This window comes from Haemorhous mexicanus, chromosome 20 (genome assembly GCF_027477595.1).
Source record: "Haemorhous mexicanus isolate bHaeMex1 chromosome 20, bHaeMex1.pri, whole genome shotgun sequence".
In the NCBI taxonomy this organism is placed as follows: Eukaryota; Metazoa; Chordata; class Aves; order Passeriformes; family Fringillidae; genus Haemorhous; species Haemorhous mexicanus.
The window spans coordinates 4,484,095-4,490,151 of NC_082360.1; positions in this window are offsets into that span (position 1 = coordinate 4,484,095).

A 6,057-nucleotide genomic window follows, 5' to 3' on the forward strand; every position below is an offset into this window, starting at 1 on the left:
GAGCGCCGCCCGCCGCCGCTCGCTGCTGACGCCCGGCGATGGCAGGCGGGGCGGCCCCATTCATAAAAATTTAACCCACCCACCCCCCCAGCCACCTCTTCCCCCGCCGAGGGGGCCCGTCCCGGGGCTGGTCCGGTACCCCCCACACCCCCCGCCAGCTGCCTCAGTTTCCCCAAGCGCCGCCCCGCGCTCCGGGCAGTGCTCCGCGGGGGAACCGGCTCTGCAGACGGGCGGGGGCTAAGGGACGCCGTGGGTTTGCCGCAGGTGGTTCTGCGCTGCTGGTGTGGGTGTCTGGCGTGGGTGCTCCCACGGTGCTGGGGATGCAAAGAACAGACCCACGGTCCTGCCGGCAGAGGGGAGGCAGAGCACCCGGCAGCCACCCCCGCCCCAGTTCCTGCACATCATTCCCAGCAAGGCACGCATGGGCGCTGGCAGGTGTGCCCGGAGCCCCCACCTTGGACTTAACAGCGTTTTAATACCATTTCTGCATCTCTCCAAGCACGAAAGGAGGGAGGCGGGGGCCTGGAGAAATCGAGGCACGGTGAGGGGTGAGGACAGTGGGCAGACAGCGGAGGAGGACGGAGAGGGATGATGTCCTACCCATTACTGGTGGCTCGCCATCAGGTATCCGTGGGGATTCGAGGTTGCCATGGGCGTGAAGCCCCGTGGAGGGAGGTGGGCTGTGCTGTGAACCCCACTTTGGGGCACAGAGCTCTGGGGACAGAGCCCAGGGGACTTGTCTAGAGGGTGCCAGCAAGGCTGGGAGTTCCTTTGTGTTCAAGGCAGCTGGCAAAAATCATTGACAGCAGTTTTTTGCTGGCAACAGGACTGACCTCACTCTCCCAAGGGACTGCTGGGCTCCAAGGGGTCTGGCCCAGCCCAACAAGGATTAATTTTTGTCAACCAATTCCTCATGGATGTAACTCTGTCCTAACCTTGAGCTTGCACCTCAGGGAGGCATCACTCCTCACAGTTAGGGCAGTTTAATTAGCAATGAGCCCTCTGTCCCTGCTGAAACCTTCTGGAACTGGCCAAGAAATTGCAGGGAGGGCACAGGATCACCAACTGGGCAGAAAACATGGCTGAGTCTTGTTTTCCCAGAGCAGACCTATGAGGAGAGCCGAGATGCTGTGATTTGGAGCATTGTGCTTTCCAGAAAGACTTCCCTGGGTGCTGCGGGCACAGAGGGAGGCTCAGAGGGGCAAAACCTGCTCCCAGCTGTGATGCTTTTGTCTTGGGAACTGCAGCACTCACAGCTGATTCTGGGTGAGATTCGGGCTCAGCCGCTTCCCCAGCCACTGCCATGACACAGTCCAGCGTTTGTAAACAGCTCTGAGGTTCCTCAGCAAGGTGTCATGGGAGGAAATGGCTGGATGCCGGGGAGTGCAGCGTCCTGACCTGCCCCTCACCCTTCTCGGTGACTAACCCGCTCCCAATTTCCGTTCAGGAAGACATGAGTCGTGTTGGGAGGATGTGAGAGCAGCTGTCCCATTGCTCCTGGCAGGTGCCATGGGACGATGAGGGTGCTTTGGCCTCTGTCCTCACCATGCTACATCCGTCCAAGGCCCTGTGCCCTGGGGCTGCAGGGATCCCCCTTCGTCCTGCCAGCCTGTGCTTCAAATAGGAGCGGAATGCCTACCCAGGTTCTGCTGGCCATGCTCGTGCTGTGGAGAAAGGGGCTGAGAGTTGCTTCACCGCGAGGTGTCAGGGCTGGAGGTGGGTGCAGGAAGGGCTGGGGAAGCGCTGTGCACGGTGGGGATGCCAAGAGCTGGGGGCTGCAGCCAGATTTGTCTCAGATGGGGAATAGGACTGGCACAGGCTCAGCATCTGTGATGGCAGGGAAGACACAGATAGGGCTTTTCCATCTCATTTCTGGTCTGTGGGGACTTCCCAGAAGTCTGACCTGGTGCTGTACCACCCCTGAATGCCCGCTCCATGCCGTGACCAGCCGTGGCCACCACCAGCACCAGGCAGGTCCCTTTGCTCTCCGCAGCCACAGGCTGATTCAACCCAGTCGCACACGGACACCTCTTGTTTGCCTCCAGATGTGACGTCTAAGGCAGAAGTGGGATCACTTCCTTCCCTGGGCTGATAACCAGTCGTTTGGGGCTATCTTAATTATGAGAGCCCTACCGAGGCCCCTCGACCCCAAGGGCAGCCTGAAGGGTGCTAAGCAGCTCCCAGGCTGTGGGCAGGCGACTGCCGGTCGGGTTTGTCCTGATCGGCTCCATTCCCGCCCGCGTGGCGCTGCTCGGGCCGTGTGTGTGGGAGGGAAGTGCTGGGATGTGAGGTGGGGATGTGCCACGGAGCTGGTGTGATGGGGGACAGCTCCTGGAGAATCCCCTCACTTCCTTCCTCACTGCAAAGGAGACTCGCCCATGGAGCAGAGCTGGCTGGCAGACCAGTCCAGCCATGACCACCAGTCTCCCTTCAAGAGCAAACATCCCTCCAGCTCCTGTCCTGGGAGGAGCCCTGGGGTATCCCAGACTCCGCAGACATCATTTGGTGGAGAAGGTTTGTACATTTGAAGCCTGGGTTCACTGGGCAAGATGATGTGTGCCCTGAGTTTGGGGAAACTGAGGCAGAAACAGCAGATAAGGTTTGTCTTGAGTTGTGCAAGAAGCCAAGGGTTAAATACACCAACAACCTCCCTCAGCTCCGTCTGCCCCGGGCTTCTCCTGCTCCTGCCCCCAGCTGCTGGAGGAGTTGATCTGCACTGGGAGTTTTCTATCTTGGGGGAAGAAAAGCACAGAGTCTGGGGTCTTCCCACGCAGGCCAGGATTTCGGGGCCCCACTGCCACATCACAGCCCCTGAGGAGGCGTGCAGAGGAAGTGCCTCTGCTGCGAGATGAACTGCGGCGTTTCCATTGAAGGCACAGAGCTCCTCCTCATCCCTGTCCGCTCTGCCGCGGCCGCCGGCAGCCACCCGGGGACGGAACGGGAGGGGGATGCACTCCTCCCGAATCCATCTCTTTTAGCATCGTTCCCACTGCTGAAGGTACACGTCTCAAGGTGGAGCCAGAAATAGCGCGGCTGGCACTGCATCGGAGCTGGCAGGGCTGCAGGCTTGGCAGGGGGACAGGCACCGACTGCAGCAGTGGGAACCTTCCAGGCAGCTCCTGCGGGAGCGGCCGGTGCGGAGATAGAGCCATTTCCATGCAGATCCAGCTCCGAGACTGCGGATCAGCCCCGCTCAGCCGTGGGGTTGGGGCTGACACGGGGTCCACCACAGCGCAGGAGGGGACAGAGCTAACAGAGATATCTCCTGGAGGAGAGTGACTGGGATCACATCCCACCTGAGCTAGGACACAGGTCTGGGCTCTGCCACTGATTTGCTGCAGAACTCGGGAAAGAAGGCTGCACCTTCTACCTGCCCCCCTGACCTAGGTTTTCGCCAAAATCCATCTTCTCTCAGCCTCCAAGGAGCTCAGTTTTTTCGTGGCAGCTCCTGAATCATAGCCAGGCTCTGCAACTTGTTGGGGGCTGCTCCCCTACATTGACCCTCCACTGAGCTCCCCGCAGCAGCTGGCACAGCTCGGGACTGCAGGGCTCACCGAGAGGCCCTGAACAATGCCGACGAGCTGAGCTCATTCCTCCCAGCTGATAATTTGCTTAAAAATATTTCTGTGCTCAGGCCTCCTTAGGGAAAACACTCCCAAACTCCAGGCAAAAAGCTACTGAGTCTGGAGGAACCACACACCCACCACTCGCTGGCCAAGACGTCCCCCGCGATGACAAGCCCTGGCGTCAGAGGGACTGAGGCCAAAGGCTGCCGTTTGATCTCCCCGTTCGCTGGGGGAAGCCGAATTTCAAGCCGTCCAGGGGTTTTACCACTTCCCGGTAGCGGTTTCCTGCGATGATGTGAGCGCAGGAATTTTTGGGAGGTGAGTCAGAGGCTGCAATGAGAACCACCTGGCTGGTGCTAGGCTGGGAGGCTCAATCCCGATCCAGGGGTGATCCCTGCTGCGATGTTCGATGCCGGCGGGCAGCATTACCAGAGTGGAATTACTTACGGGGGACAAAACATCCCATCATCAGACCCTATTTCTGGCCTGGAAGAAGAAAGAGATTTGCTGCCTCGGTTCCTACGGCTTCTCCTTCCTTGCCGGGCTGGGATCAGTGCGCTCCGGCCACCCCACCCGGGCTCCAGGGAGAAACATGGGTAAGAATAAAGAGCAAAACCTCGTCCAGCTCTGCAGGAAGCTGCCTGGAATGGCTGTCCCGCCCCAGCATCGGGCTGTTCCGAGAACAGAAGTGCCCCAAAGCAGCGCCGGGGCTTGGTTTTCTCTGGGGAGCAATGCAGGGAAACTGCCTTCCCTAGCCTGTGAAATTCAAGATACAAAATGAGTTCCTTCTAAAGGAACCTCCCAGGTTTTGCCTGCTGGGCCCTTGAAGCTCCATGACCCCATGCCCACTCTCTCCCCAGCATTACTCAAACCCCTCCACATAGAGAATAAGTGAGTCGAGTCCAGAGAGTGAGACTGAGCCGGGATAAGCCTTTGGAAAGGAGCTAAACCTGCTCAAAGCCGGCACTGTTCCCTGACCCGCCCTCCTAATCCTGCCTGGCTGATAATGGAATAATAAAGGGCTGCACAGCCTCACTCTCTGCTGCTCTGTGGGGGAGGTTCCTGATGCCTCGGTACATGCCAGCAGCTGGGATATTAATGACTCCCTAAGTAAACAGAATTGCTCCTTTCTTCTCCTTTGCGTGGCTGTAAAACCGAGTGTGACCTTCAGCCCACAGAGAAATCAGAGTTGCTCCCCTTTCCAGGAGAAAGGCTGGTTGTGGCAATGATAGCACCGTGATCTCTGCCTGCCACCCTTGCCAGGGCTGATCCCAACCCTGCAGCTTCCACAACGATCCTGGTGGGACTCAGGGCCACCCCCGCAAGGCTTTGGCCTCTCCCCGCGGGGACAAAGCCGGTGATTCGCTGAGGGGGAATCTCAGGAGCACAGAACAGGGGGGTTTGGGACAGCCAGCCCCTCCAAGGTGTGCACACCTTGTCTGCTGTGCCAGGGGCTGCCCTGCAGCAGAACCTACAAACTTGTTGCATCTCAGCCTCAGCAGGTGGGAAAAGGGCAGGGAAGTGACAATGCAGATGAGACCCATTCCTTATGGTTGGGATGGCTCTGAGCACCTCACAGGACTGGTGACAGGAGGAGGGTGCTGGGGGACCTGGAGGGCAAAGCAGAGGCTGAGGGCACTCAGATGCCACAGCATCATCCCTGGGCTGCTGTACTGAGGCTGCTGAGTGAGGAGCCAGCTGGGAAGGGGAATAAAGAATCTTTCCTTCTCCACATGCCTGATTCCAGGCAGAGAACAGCCTTATAGATGAGGGCTGAGTGCTCTGCAGAGCAATGTGCCATGGCTTCTGCAGTGGCACGATTCCCTCCCTACCCTTTGGACATGCCCCCCCCTGTTTGGGTGTCCCTACAGCATGATTTCCCTGGCTCCCCTGGGAACTGCCATTTCTCTGGTGGGTGCAGAAGGGGCTTCGGGAAGCAGCTAGCTCCTCACGTCACAAAAAGTCTGACTCCCATAAAATTTTTTGAAGGACAAAGGCAGGAACCTGTGAGGAGTGACTGTACCATGGGTGGTGTTACTGCTCTCAGCCTGGGGCTGCGGTGCCCGGGAGGGGTGTCTGGGCTCTCTGGCTGATGTTGTGGATTCATCCCAGGATGATGCCAGCCTGGAGGGCTGATCAGAATCCCATGCCTGGCTGTGCTGCCTCCTCAGAGTGAACTCGGGCAGCTGATGCTGTCAGCTCTCGCCTCGCCTTGGGGGAATGAGCTGGAATGTGGAGTCCAGCTGGAATAGCCTCTACAGCCGAGCTGGAATAGCCCCTGCTCTGACAAGGCATGATTTTAGGACCTGCAGGAGGCACAGCAGGAGGGAGATGTGGGGCTGGAACTGCAGGAACAGGTAAGGTGTCACCAGGTATGGTGTAACAGGGAGACAAAACTCTCCATCCCAGTCCTTCCTTGGGCAGTGCTGGCATACAGAGGGAACATGGACAATTCTGTCTTGTTGGCATTGAGGATGTCTGAGAGAGACAA